At 40.9% G+C, this 15,348-nt stretch overlaps 1 long non-coding RNA gene across 1 annotated transcript in view; it reads right to left on the bottom strand.

The window, feature by feature from the left end:
• Positions 1–12,362: 12,362 nt before the first annotated feature.
• The window catches only part of LOC126248769 (uncharacterized), a 42,352-nt gene continuing 39,366 nt past the window's right edge, over positions 12,363–15,348 (bottom strand). Inside the window, exon 3 of the long non-coding RNA XR_007545535.1 lies at positions 12,363–12,715. This is a non-coding gene — a long non-coding RNA (uncharacterized LOC126248769). The remainder of the gene's footprint in view (positions 12,716–15,348) is intronic.

Genomic DNA, 15,348 nt, shown 5'->3' with positions numbered 1-15,348 from the left:
GCAGCGTAAGTGATAAATCAGCAACAGTATATTATCCCAGATAACCTAAAACAGTCTGACAGTGTTCTGATAGTTTTTCAGCTTTACGCCTATAAACAAAATGTTCGTAGCACTTTGTCTCCCTGCATGTTATGCTGTGTTAATGGACAGTAAAGCTGTCCAGTCCAGCATGAGACACTGTGCTCTCCAGATTTTACCTGCTTCATGTGGCCAGCTGTAAAAAAAGGTAGAAAAGTGAATAACACCCCAACGACTGTTGGAAATAATGTTTATGGGTACTGATAAACACCATTAAATAACAGTAGGAAGGCTAACAAACACTTTCAGTAAAGAGTTCCTAACATTTAAATGCATCTTTGATGGTAGCATGTTTGTCTTCTGCGAAAAGATGTTCTTGCTTTTGTTAGTCTACTTTTTATATCCGTTTTACTGCTGCAACAGTTAGGTATTTTACTGCCTGCATAGCAAAACTCCATCTGTATCCCCTGACTGAATTTGAATATAGCTTATTGCCCTTCTTTTTACACCTGTACGTCAAAAGAAGTGTCATCTACATATAATGCTTACTGCATGGTCACTCAGGAAGCTTTTCCAGTTCATGCAAACAGCATCTAGTGAATGAGTTTTTCAATTTGCAGTACACTTCTGACTGAAAGTACTAACATACGAGGTGTGTTCAAAATATTCCATAACTTTGTCCACAACATTTTTCTACACTTACCTTTTACTTACTGTGCATGGTCTCCTTCGAAATACTCTCCTCTATAACTGATACTCCGCTCCCAATGCCATTTCCATTTCCATAGACTGTCTTGGTACGCCTCTTGCTGGATTGCGTGAAGCGCCGTCTGCGCATTTTCTTTTATCTCGTCTATCGTTGCAAAATCTTCCTCCTTTCAACTTTGAAAATAAAAAAAAAAGCCCGTAGTGGCCTGTCTGGAGAGTACAAAGGATGAGGAATTCAGTGATTTTGGATTTTGGTGCGACAGTCACATACTAACAGGAATGAATGTATGGATGCGTTATCATGATGCAAGAACCATGAATTGTCTTGCCACATTTCAGGCCATTTCCTTCTCATAGATTTCATGACATTACGCAACTGTAATGTTACAGCGTTTTGCAATCTCTCTGACACTCAGTCTTCAATTGGCACGTTGGCAGGCAAAATTTCGTTTATGTTCCTGACATGATCATCGTCTTTAGTTGTCTAAGGGCATCCTGAACGAGGATCACCTTTAACATCTGTCCAGCCATTTTTAAACCCTGTGAACCATTCATAGCACTGAACTCCTTAAGCACTCATCACCATAGGCTTCCTGCATCATTTGCTGTGTTTCTGAAGCTTTTCTTTAGTTTTACACAACATGTACAGTAATGCAGACACATTGGTCCTCTAACTCTGCCATCTCGAAATTTTCGAACTGTGCAACACAATGTTCTACTCAATACAGCAAAGAACAATAAGTAACACACATACAACAATGAAACTTCCGTTAGTTACACAACAAACACAGGTGTGTGTAGGGATACCAACCGTACTTCTCTCCAACACACCACTGGCCCGAAACTACAAATGTTCCGGAATTTTGTGAACAGACCTCATAATAAGCACAATATGTTTACCAGATTGAACTGGGGCAAGGCTTACATGGTGCTTTGAAGTTGGTAGTTTCCTCCCAATTTACTAGACTATTCATGCGTAAGCTATCCCTACTCTCATCTTTCACCTCATGAGCTATTCTATCTCAGTTACGGTTACAGTAGAGTTCACTACAGCAATGCCTTGTATGCATAGTAGTTAAGTGCTCCCTTTCTAATACTGTAGCTGCTTTCGAAATCATTTCCACTTTTTTCTGAAAAAGCTGTATCTTAGCAGCTCAATTAAAGTGGTGGCAAATGGAAGTGATAACTGACAAAGTTAAGTAACAAATGTGAACACTGTGTCATACGTCCTCTGGCAGCCGCACAAGAGTAGCCACAGTCTGTACCGCAATACCATGTTACATTACTAGTGAAACGAGATAAAGTGACTCAGCAGATTCATGTGACTGACAGTCGCTTTGAACCTGTATTTTGTTCACCATCACAGTATCAAACAAGATGGGATAAATAATGGAAGCAATGACCAAGCTTCTTAGTATGCATTATATACAGTGGATCTGGAGGTGAAGAACCTATGAAAGTTTACAACTGCATATTTGCCTGTTTTGTTCCTACATCAGTAGTTTTATGTTCCATTTTTCTCTGTGAATCCACAATTTGTTTTACTACTCCATGGAATCAACTTGTTACTGTATTACCCATAATATCTGCACATTTTGGTGATGTTCCTGATGTTCTATTTGTGTATGACAATACTGGTAGTACACACACTCCATTTGAGGTCAACAATGCGCAGTATCTTACTGCTTATTTACATTTTGGACAAGATCGTTTTGCACACGTTCTCAATTTTGTTAAAGTAATTTTTTACTGCAAGCCAAACAGGATAAGTGTTCAACTCATTTGTATTTTTCAGTGGTATAATCCACTGTTGGTTAGAGGCTGCCCCTTAGATCAGCGTTTGGTAGCACACTTCCGCTGAGGGCTGGTTTGGAGTATGCTGTGGATAGTGAGGACATTGTGAGCTGTCCCTGAAGTTTTTCATATTGCTAGTGCAGTTGAACCTTGGCAACATTGCTGACGATGTTCAGCACCTCATGATTATTACCTCACTTTTAGGAATGGTTCAAATGGCTCTGAGCACTATGGGACTTAACATCTGAGGTCATCAGTCCCCTAGAACTTAGAACTACTTAAACCTAACTAACCTAAGGACATCACACACATCCATGCCCGAGGCAGGATTCGAACCTGCAACTGTAGCGGTCGCGCGGTTCCAAACTGAAGCGCCTAGAACCGCTCGGCCACACAGGCCGGCGGTGCTGAATGAACCCGCTAAATTCTCATAATATTCTCTTTTCATATTGATGTCATCTGAATAGTTATGTTTATGAGATCGATATAGCAAATTTTATTTTTTGACCCTACACAGGTAACTCCATGCTTATATTTCAGCAGGTTTTATATTTCACATTGTAAACTGACTGCATTAACTACCACCAGAGCTATGGGAGAGCTAAACAAAGTAGCATCTTGTTTGCTCTGTGGTGCCTTACTCATCTTGTGATTTAAGGCAAGATTGGTTCCTGGTTGAAATCTCTGGCCACCAATATGTACCACTTCAGTAGCAAAATACTAAGAAAACTTTTGCATTGCACCAACTGAACACCAGCCTATTTTTAATTATTTTTATTTTTCATCAACAACATCTTTTTCTAATGCCTTAATCTTCATTCATTATTAATTGGTTATAGCTACTTTATTACTGTTATCTGTTCACTCAAAACAGCTTTTCTATTCCTATTTGGTGCCAATGCACATAACCAGAGACTTGGGAAGGTTGGATTTTTTGCAACACAGAATACTTGACATTAGAAAGTATTAAGAGATAACTGTGCACAAAAGCCAATGGCACTCAATCCTCCTCTGTGACTGTCCCTGCAAGATGAGCATGACAAACATTTCACTACGTACCTGTCCCTAGCACAGTTAAGAATTGGCAACATCATTGCAAATATTTGGCAGCATTGTGATAATACACTTAACTTCCGCATGTGGTCCTGAATCATTCCACTAAATTACTTTGAAATTCCCTTCCATTTTGATGACTTATGCTACATCTAAGATGAGACCCCAGGACAGAAAACTTAATTTCCTGACTCCAGGAATGCCTTACTTCATGTGAGTAACAGCCGTTCTTATCTTTAACGTCCTCAGCTTCACTACCACAAAATTTACTTTTCTTAAAAAAAATCTGAGTTATTTGACCTCATGGTCTACATTAGTAAAGAAACAAGGCACTTTTCAAAAAATTTTAATGGGTTTTTTGAGAAATTCATGTGTCATAGACAGCACATTGGTACTGAAGGCAGACAATTGTGGAATGAATGTATGTGACTCCATAATTTGTAATATTTATTTATTTACCAACTTTGATTCAGAAACAGATTTAATTGTACAATGTCAAAGCATAAACATTATAGAAATACATCATTTTAACATACATTAATTTTTTTCATTGAGTTCTGTCTATGTGAAAATATCGAAAACAATTTCTTCCTTTCATCAAGCAGAACTGAATCTTGCACTCTTTGCAGAAAATTCATGCTATTACACTTTTACATCCAGGCCATCTACAGTGATGAGTCTTTTCATCATTTGCAGCCTCTGATATGTGAATAGCACTGTCCTTTCATTTAGCATCACTAGGAATTGTCATTGGAGCACATTTTTTTTAAAGGAGGTACAAACAGTATCCATTTCTATATTTTCATCTACAGATTCTTGCTTAATGTTGACTGTGTGGCTCTTCCTGATTGGAAGAGCCGCTCTGATACCTCAATGTGAAACTGCAGATAGTCCATCATATTTTTTCTTTCTTTTCTTTGGTACAGTACAATCTCTCCTGTACTCTATCCATGCTGCAGTACATGCAAAATCAAACAAATGCAGTATCATCTGCACTGTCCAGCTTCTTGTTCTTGGACTTTGTACACAGCAATGATATGATCCACTAATTCGTCCCCTCCCCTTTTTTCCCATTATATTTTTTGAAAGCAAGATGCCCACTGATATGTATATTTTTTGTCTTGCTTTGACCAATGCCTGCACCGGCCCAGAGGCAATTTTCGTTCTGCGGATGAGGCAACAACAGGAGATTTAGTGTCATGCCAATTAATAATGGCAACCAGTCCACCATCATGAACACACTGATCAACTGAGCCCCAACCTGCTCTTTTCCATTTCTAGATCTTGTTAGATATGGCTCTTGCTTGGAATTTTACAAGACAGTTTTGTTCCTGTATGCTGACAGCCCATTTGAGTTGAGACAATCTAGGAGCTCAACTGATGTGATGAATTGGACCATATAAATTACCATGCAGGCTGTCTACTTGTCTGTCTCACTACTACATTTCCATCAATGTCCAAGTGATGGTAGCTCTCCGTTATAGTGTCACCTTTCCCTTCATACCTGAAGTCAAGTAGTAATGAGTCTGGAGACGTGCAAATGAAATTTCTAAGGTCACATCAATTGGGCTTTCAACAAATGTATTGCTGCATCATCATCATCATCATCATCATCATCATCATCATCATCATCATCATCATCATCATCATCATCATCATCATCTTACACCAGAAAAGAATTATCTGTTCATCAATCAACACCTTCTGTCTCCTAGGAATTAGTAAACAACCGAATCTGATGGTGTTTCATAGAGCACGAATTTTCCAGTACTTATCCTTCGATCTCTTATCACTAGTTACATCACTGTGTATAACTGGTTTTGGTATACCTCAGATTGCAAAAATCTTCTTGACATTTCCTCCGACACATCAGTTACTCTTTTTCCGAACGCCCATTACATGTATAATCTGGGCTATCCAACATAAGACATCTTTACTGACATACCAAAAAGATAATAATTTCTTGAAGAGTTGTATTCAGTGATTTCTCTGTGTGTGCGGAAGATCACTGACTGCTTCTGGAGGACACGATCTATATATTTAAGAAAATAATCTCATGTTACTGTCTTTCCCCTGCCAAATAGTTTCTTACAATGCTGGTGCAGGTGGTAATGGCTCAAGCATACACTATGTGATCAAAAGTATCCGGACATCTCCAAAAATATACATTTTTCATATTAGGTGCATTGTGCTGCCACCTACTGCCAGGTACTCCATATCAGTGACCTCAGTAGTCATAAGACATCCTGAGAGAGCAGAATGGAGTGCTCTACAGAACTCACAGACTTCGAACGTTGTCAGGTGATTGGGTGTCACTTGTGTCATATGTCTGTACACAAAATTTCCACACTCCTAAACATCCCTAGGGACACTGTTTCCTATGTGATAGTGAAGTGGAAACATGAATGGACACATACAGCACAAAAGCATATAGGCCGACCTCGTCTGTTGATTGACCGGGACTGCCGACAGTTGAAGAGAGTTGTAATGTGTAGCAGGCAGACATCTATCCAGACCATCAAACAGGAATTCCAAACAACATCAGGATCCACCGCAAGTACTACGACAGTTAGCCGGGAGGTGTGAAAACTTTGATTTCATGGTCTTGTGGCTGCTCATAAGCCACACATAACGCTGGGAAATGCCAAACAACACCTCGCTTGGAGTAAGGAGCATAAACACTGGACAACAGAACAGTGGAAATACGTTGTGTGGAGTGACGAATCATGGTGCACAATGTGGTGACCAGATGGCACGTTGTGGGTATGGCGAACGCCCGGTGAACACCTTCTGCCAGCGTGTAGTGCCATCAGTAAAATTTGTAGGTGGTGGTGTTATGGTGTGGTGTGGTGTGGTGTGGTCATGTTTTTCATGGAAAGGGACGGGTCTTGCACCCCTTGTTATTTGCAGGGCACTATCACAACACAGGTCTACATTGATGTTTCAAGCACCTTGCTTCCCACTGTTTAAGAGCAATTCAGGGATGGCGATTGCATCTTTCAACACGATTGAGTACCTGTTCATAATGCACAACCTGTGTCAGAGTGGTTACACATCGGTAATGTCCTTGTAATGGACTGGCCTGCACGGACTCTTGACCCTAATCCTGCAGAACACCTTTGGGATGTTTTCGAACACCGACTTCATGCCAGGCCTCACTGACTGACATCGATACCTTTCCTCAGTGCAGCACTCCATGAAGAATGGGCTGCCATTCCCCAAGAAACTTTTCAGCACTCGATTGAACATATGCCTGTGGGAGTAGAAGCTGCCATCAAGGCTACGGGTGGGCCTACACCATTTTTAATTCCAGCATTACTGATGGAGGGCACCATGTAGTTTTAAGTCGTTTTCAGCAAGGTGTCCGGATAATTTTGATCACACATTGTATATGTATGGCACCAAGCAGGGATGCTTCTTTCTTTCTTTCTTTCTTTCTTTCTGTTTACCACAGTATCTGAAACAGCATCACACGAATCACCATCAATTTCCACTTCTAGTGCTAAAATGATATCTGCCTTGTATTCTTTGTCACTGGATATGCCTTTGATTTCTTCGACATCTCCATCGAACTCTAGAGGTCTGTCCAGCTCTTTAAAAACCTGTGCATGTAACACTGAAGAGGAAAAATTGTTTAATTGTCTTACCCAAAAGAAATCCACAATGTAATTATTACATCGAGAGATAAATACCACCTGTATAAAATAAAACTACAGATATTGACTGAATCTCACTAAATAATTTTTGTGACATATTCTTATGTACATAGTAATATATCTACAGTTCCATTGTGTCCTATCTCACATTTACAAATTCTTTTGTAACACAGTGCAAGATTTTATTTCATGGTACTACAGGGGACACATATTAATGTCTCAAAGATTATGCAAGTTATTGTATTATACAATTTAAATAAATACACAAATATATACTTACAGCATCTCAAGGTCACTTTGTCCTCCTCTTGTTGCATACAGTCGGGAAACAATGATTAGACTTGTCAGTTTATGCACCAGACAGCTGAGACTCACAGGACTCCATGTAGACAAGTAGCAGATGCCTGGGAAACTACTTACTGTTGTATCTCTGGCACTACACAGGAGCTGTTTCTATACAAAGTTTACTAATTTGGTGTGTCGTATATGACACATGAGATCTGAGGAGGTAAATGTTGTGTTATTGGGCTCAGTGACCAATACTGCAATGTGTGAGGCCTGCCTCCAGTAGCGTCTAATTAGCTCAGTTGTTGCACAGGTATCTTGTGATGCAATACTGTTGGGAGATTTCAGTTCTAATTGCAGTACAGACCAGTGCATTCTTGGTTATTATTTTACAATTTATTTAATGCAGCTGCAAACTGCAAGAAGAAATTCAGTCTGCCTTCAGCAGTGGTGAGGCGAGCCTGTTGTGTTTGCATCTCCCCCGTTGTGCTGCTTGCGAGCGAGCACATGGGGGCAAATGAAGATATGTGGGCTGACATTGCGCACCACCATGCTAACAATCTCAGGTTCCGATACACTGACAGCTATATAAGGGCTGCTGTGGTTGACTGAACGTTTTGCCCTCCAAACTCAAGTTGGGAGGTACTGTCAGCTGTTGTGGTGGCCACCTTTAACCCTTACAGCAACCTTATCAGTCACTTTGTTAAAATGTGGAACACGTTCGAACCCTACTGTTTTTCCAAAGGTTTCTGTCGGACCATAATTTAAGTGAGGGAACATGGGCCTTCCTACTTGGTTATTGCCAGCTGCAGGGCTGTTGCCATGTGCAATGGCGAGCCACATACTTTTTCAGGTTGTGGCTGGGAAGGTCATATCTGTTCGGAATGTCTCCCATGCAGAATGGTTCAGACACCGATCGGAGTCACTCCTCTCTCTGCAGTGCCCACTGTGTTACCTGTATCTTACACATCCATGGTGTGACTGACTACCTGCTGCACCCATTCTGAATCAGCTGATTCCGATGTCAACTGCTCTAAATGACGAGATGAATGTTTTGCCTGTCTTTTTTTACACTGCCACTGGTGGCAGTACCAAAGGACAATGGCCGTAAGCAGCTGCAAGATGTTTGTCCTAACCCAATGGTTGGTGTTCATGTAGCTGTACCGACCTCCCTTTTCCTTCCATGTGTCTGAAAACAGCTGTCCACCATTCGACACAGCAGCATATTAGTAATCAAGAGTCACCGAGGAAATGGAAGAAACTACACCATACCCCTTCTGATGATTGCCTCCATCAGATGTGTGCAAAACAGGATGACGACCCTCCTACTGGTGATTTGCTGTGTCCTCCGATGCCCCAGGTTTGGATGACACATCACTCCCTGCCACCATCTCTGGTCAGCATCCACCTATGGACACCAACTTCCTCCATCTGCACATGATGTGGTTGTGTCCCTTTCTGTGTCTAACGTTACCTGTGGGTGCACCTCAAGGTGCTCCACAGAACTGGCATGGTTAGATGTCTGTCCCTGTACACTGATGCTACACTGATGCTGAGGATGAACTTTCTGGATGTGAACAGGGTGATGGAATCCCCTCAGTGGGGTTGACTCCCTCCCCATCACATTGATGCACCTTTCCAAGGGGCATACCAGCTTTCCAAACTTATTGCATAGCAACAGTCAATGTCAATAACATTTGTCCACACCAGAAACTGGTATTACTGCATGAAATGCTGCATGCTGTGAATGTTTATGTTGCTATCCTCCTGGAGGTGCACGTTGCAGCTTTTTGTGCCCCCATGGCTTTACAGCACAAGTCTCTCATGCTTCCCCTACTTGTAGTGGGGTGGCAATTGTCTTACATGATGGTATCCTCACTGATGCAGTTGCCTATCTCCGGGATGAAAATTCGGTGGCATCAACATCTATGCACCATTTGGCTGGGGTTGCTGCTGCAAATATTCCACTTTATTCTTAGAGACGCTCACACCCCTCTTCCTAGGCTGGGAGGATGCCGACCAAATGCTGCATCACTCTACATGCATTGTGCTAGCAGCCATTGTCCAGCACTTCAACCTTGTGGACTCTTTGAGCATATTCATGGTGCAATCATCTGGAGTTTGCAAGTTTGTGCATTTCACTAGTCATTCTTCGTGTCATCTGTATCGTGTTTATATCTTCTGCAATATTGTTGGTGATGCACAAAATACTGAAGTCAGGCCTTTGCATTTTATGACCACCACGCCTATATCTGTGCCACCAATCCCTGCTGCTGAAGGGTGTGGCATGAAACTGGATATGATCGATCTATCCATCTTACTTCATCCAACTGCTGGCAGGTCACGAAGAACATGTGGACAGCCTGTTGTCAACACCATGATGCGCATCACCCTGCCCCGTTATGGTGAGTCCTCTGCGCAAAGCCTGCCCTTTATAAGGCCTTGATTGGTTACGGAAGGGAGGTTGCGGTGTAGCAGCAATGAACACAGGATTTCTAGTTCACTATTCTCCAGGAATGCACTACGAAACTGTATTTGCCAGATCATGAGGCGATAGTGAATTGTGCCAAGGGACAGCTCACTGCCCTTTCTCAGTCCCAGCCTCAGGGAGCTATGGTCAGGACGTGCACACATGACGGGTTAGAGGAGTGTCCCTCAATGTACCATGCGACAGCAGAATGGCACCACTGTTGGAGGACTTTAATGTTCTTATGACTGATGATGGACAGTGCTTGGATACCTAATTACATTACACTGTACTCTGCACAGTGTGATAACCCTACCAACATTGACACTCATTTGCCACAGTTCCTCAGAATGCAATGCTGGACCTGCTTGCCGATGCCACAGAGGAGCAAGTCCATGATGCCGCCAAGGCAGGTTCTACAAAGAAGTGACCCAGCCCTGACAGCCTCCCACTGGAGTTTTATTGGACATTTTGTCCTCTACTGGGGCCAGCTTGGATGGAAATTTGTTGTGAGCTTATGTAAACAACCATGCAAATCCCTGATGGTCTCCTCATTCCCATTCATGAGCCTCATGAATACACATCCTGATCAATCATCACTAGTGTGTCAGGGCTGCCTGCTATCTTCACCAGAGAACCACTATTCGGCAGCCTCTGTTAATGCCTGTCTGGCATGTGTTTCGGTGGCCATGTCTTTTGCTGCACTGCTTGTGTGGATGATCTCATCCTCATATCTTCATAACAGTGCTGAGGTCAGAGTCCTTGGCATGAGTCACCACCTTCGGAGACTCTCTAAGTCGACTGGCGTGCTGTATGGCAACTAGTATGCAGTCCTCCTTTTGCCACTGATGTCCAATCTGCATGGTACCTTATGGTCAATGGGAAGGGAGTATGCCTGTCATGGTTTCACAGGATTCACATTGCAGACACCCCATTGTGTTTCGCCTGTGATGTTCTGGACACAAACGAGCATCGTCTAGTGCGAGGATCAACTATTGGGTCTGGATCTTGGTGTGAGAGATGCTGGCCTTTATTACCCGTACAACTGCTCATTAGAAACCACCTCAACCGCTCCTCTTTCCGGACACTGGACACTTCCCACGAATGAAGATGAACTCTTAAGTGGGTTTGTGGACCCACAGTTAATTACACTTGTTTGCTGATGGCGAGAAAATGTCCTTAATTTTGACTCTTCCTTAATGAACGATATTGTGCAGTTGTCCGCAAACCCAAACATCGACAAATTTTCTCTAATTTTCTTTGTAGCATTTTTCTTAACCTACCATAGACTTTGGGCGTTACTGTAATAAGAAGTTAATCCATACATTCTCCACTTTTAGCACTGACTTGTCTGATCATTGGAATATTATTCTCTGGGAAACTATGCATCAATAGAGTCACCAATTGTGGTGAACTGACACCACTCCTTCCTCACAATGACAGTCTCCTGCTATGCTTGGTGATGTTAAAAAGAAAAAAAATAATAATCAGAAATCTGGTCAGATTGATGTGCTTTGTACCTTATGCACTACAAGGTATTCACTATGCTTCCCTTGGTCCCTGGGGGAAGGAACAGGGCATGGTGACCAGGCCTTGGGTTGGGACCCTGGTCCACAATGCTCACGCCCCTTCCTTAAGGTGCCAGGAAGGTTCCACTGGGAAAAAAAAGAAGTTGTCACACACCTGTCTTGTGATGAAACTGCGGCGTGAGTTATTTCTGATCATGGTGCAGACCAGTGCACTTTCTGTATTATTTTCCATTTCATTTAATGCAGCTGCAAATTGCTAGAAGAAATTTTTTAACCAAATCTGAAGGAAACCTTTGATCAGTAAGTCTTCTCACAGGATTGACTCTGTAAACTGTGTTAAAAGTCATAGATGTCTACTTTGTGAATAGCAAGCTTCTTCACTATATAAACGTCCCTGAAGAACTTCTTCAACCACACTAATTAGAGTTTTGTTCATTATATAAGACCCATATTTTGGGCTAAATCTGTGAGATAGCGGTCAGGCACCCGGTAAACATTTGCTGACACTGACGTTTAGCAGATTCCTTCCATTCTGAATGACACAAAAAAATGGGCAGTTTTGTTGATTTAAATCTAATTCAACACCTTAAATATCACTTTGTGTCAGTGTTAACTTCTTTATGAATCCATTATGTCAACCTCAAAATATGCAGCGTTCCTGTGTTGCTACAGAGTATGCACTGCAAGACATTCACATAGTTTATCACATATATTTACAATAAGAAATCAAACTATGACAGTAAAACTGTATACACAAATTACTAAGTGTGGCTTGACAAAAACCTACAAATTTCTGAAGAAAAACTGCAAGATGAATCCCTTATAAAACGGAAAAATAGATATAAAGCACTAAGAATAAAACTAAACAATGTAGTAAGGTAGTCAGATGGGATCACAAACTATAACAATTTTGAGATGTATGTGCATGTCTTTCTATTAGAGGAATATAATACTCTTCACATAAAAACAGGTTGTCTGCTTTTGATGCTATTGAGCATGAAATACGAATCATAGACTTTTTTGTGGAGCATCATTCAACAATAGCAAACATTTTATACTCTCCAAAGTGATTAGTGGCAGCTGATGTCTTCGACAAAATGCGAGGGAGTGGAGTGCCGCCACGGAGCCACTGCTGGCTGGCAGCAAGTGGGGACCGTAGAGCTCTGACGCATGTGGTATTCACAGGTAGACAGTCTGTGAGAAATCTTTTGAAAAAAAAAAAATGTTATTCGACAGAATTATTACCAGTGAATCAGAAAGTGAAATACGTTGTAAATGTGCTAGTCTTACACAAAGGACTTCAAGCATTTGAACAATAGGTGCTATAAAAATTTAGCAATGACAGTTTCAACTGCAAGATTTTGCATTAAGACAATGTGCTGTTTACTACTAGACCATGGGCATAAATATAGCATAACAACTCTAACAGAAGACAAGACTTCCTCCAGGAACTGCTTCAGCCTACAGTGTTGCCAGATTGTGCAGGTAGCCAGACTAACTGTATTATCGGCCTAAACATGTCATTTGTCCCCTTTTGCGATCAGTGCAGACAGACTCTGAGGTGCCTGGCTGCCGGCCAGGTTTTGTGTCACTATGTTAGTCACTCACTGTAATGTTGCCCAGAATTCTTTCAATTTATCCAAGCCCATCTCCTTAATTTTTTTTTACTTTTCTACAATTCCTTCAATTTCAATTTGCAGTTTGTAACCAATATAATTTATGATTAGAGTCCACACCTGCTCCAGAAATGTTTTAAATTTGAACTCTTGTTTTGAGATCTCTGCCTTACAATTACATAATCTACATGAAACCTAAGGGTTTCCATATCTCTTCCACATATACAGTCTTTTCCCATGATTCCTAAACTGGGACTAAGGAATGATTAAATTTTTTTCTGTGTAAAATTCTACCTACACTTTCGTACCCACCACTGTTGAGCAATCTCTTACTAATTTTTCCTCTCTTCCTTTTCCTGCTATTGAATTCCAGTTCTGCATCACAAATTTTCCATCTTTATTCATAATCTGCATAAATTATTTTATCTCATCATAAATTCTTTCAATTTCTACCCCTTCTGTGGAGCTATTAAGCAGACAAACATTTACTAGTGAGGTGGGTATTGGTTTTGTATCTGTCTTGCCAATGATTACTTACATTCCAGTTTTCTTATTCATTAGTAGACCTACCCCTGTGTTATCCCTATTTAACTTGGTATTAGTAACACTGTATCATGTGACCAGAAGTTCTGTTCTTGCTAAAATGGCACTTCACTAATACACAGATATATTAACTTCTCTTTTTAAATTCCCTAACTTAACAACCTGATAAAGTGATCTAACATTCCATACTTCTCTCTGTAGACTGCCAGTTTTGTTTTCTCAGATCATGGAATTGTCCTGAGGAGTTCCCGCCCAAAATTCAAAATAGAGGGCTATTTTATCTATAGGATATTTTAACCACTAGGATGCCATATAGTAGAGCTGCATGTCTTTAGGCAGAATAAGTGCTGTAGTTTCCTCTTTTGGGCCGGCCGGTGTGGCCGAGCGGTTCTATGCGCTACAGTCTGGAACCGCACGACCGCTACGGTCGCAGGTTCGAATCTTGCCTCGGGCATGGATGTGTGTGATGTCCTTAGATTAGTTAGGTTTAATTAGTTCTAAGTTCTACGGGACTGATGACCGTAGAAGTTAAGTCCCATAGTGCTCAGAGCCATTTTCCTCTTTTGGTCTGAAATTTTCAGAACTAACAGAGGCTAAATTGTCACACCAAGTGCTGCTGCCACTCTGAAACCCGTACACTGTAATTGTGCCTACAGTACAGCTATCTATACTGTTGAGGTACGCAAGCCACCTCACTGGGGCGAGGTCGATGTTTCTTGGGAGACATATCTTTCAACAAAGTGAAAGACACAAATTTAAAAGCCAAAGTTTTACAACAGTAAATCTGATGATAACACTACAAAATGCTGAACTGGTCACAAAGGATGATGTGGCAGTCTCAACTGTCAGAGGTTGTAGAATTGTTCGTTTACTTGCTGGCACATTGTTAGGGCTTTAGTCCCAGGTGTAAACTACTTTTCAGATTATAGCAAACAATGCCATGAAGAACTGATTCATGGCATATTTTGAAATTTATTTGAAAATCCTTTGCTTCCAAATTCAGAAAATCCTGCCAGCAGTTTTTCTTGGTATCATTCAATACTACATCATTATAAAAATAAAGTTCTAAACCTGTGCTCTTGAAAGGAAGTCATTTTTCAGTCTTTATGGCAGTGCAAAGTTATTGTTGATGACATTTAACTGAAAAAAGGGGTGTTACCAAAAATGGAGTCATTTCAGAAGTGACAATTCCAACATACATTATTGTTAACGTATTTCTCTACATCCACCTGCATGTGAGTCATTCCCCAGAACAATGTTTGCAGTACCCACCTGGAGGAGTGTGTAGAGAAACATGTATGTTAGGAATTGTCACTTCTGAAATGACTAGTTCTAGCAACACAACATTTTTCAGTTTGTCATCAAGTTGCCTCATACTGTCACAAAAACTGAAAAAAAAAAAAAAAAAAAAAAAAAAAAGACTTCCTTTCAAAACCAAAGGATTAGGGCCTTATTTTTTATGATGATGTGATACTGAGTGTTATCAAGAATAACTACTGACAAAATTTTCTGAATTTGGATGCAAAAGCTTTTCAAATCAATTTAAAAATGTGTGATGAGTCAGTTCTTCACGGTCTTCATAGGTCTGCCATAATCTGAAAAATAGTAGAGAGCTGGGAATAAAGCTTTGTCATGTGGCAGCACGTAAAAGAATAATTCTACCACCTCTGATACTTGAG

This window comes from Schistocerca nitens, chromosome 3 (assembly GCF_023898315.1).
Source record: "Schistocerca nitens isolate TAMUIC-IGC-003100 chromosome 3, iqSchNite1.1, whole genome shotgun sequence".
Classification (NCBI taxonomy): Eukaryota; Metazoa; Arthropoda; class Insecta; order Orthoptera; family Acrididae; genus Schistocerca; species Schistocerca nitens.
This window is presented reverse-complemented; position numbering and strand designations above follow the sequence as displayed.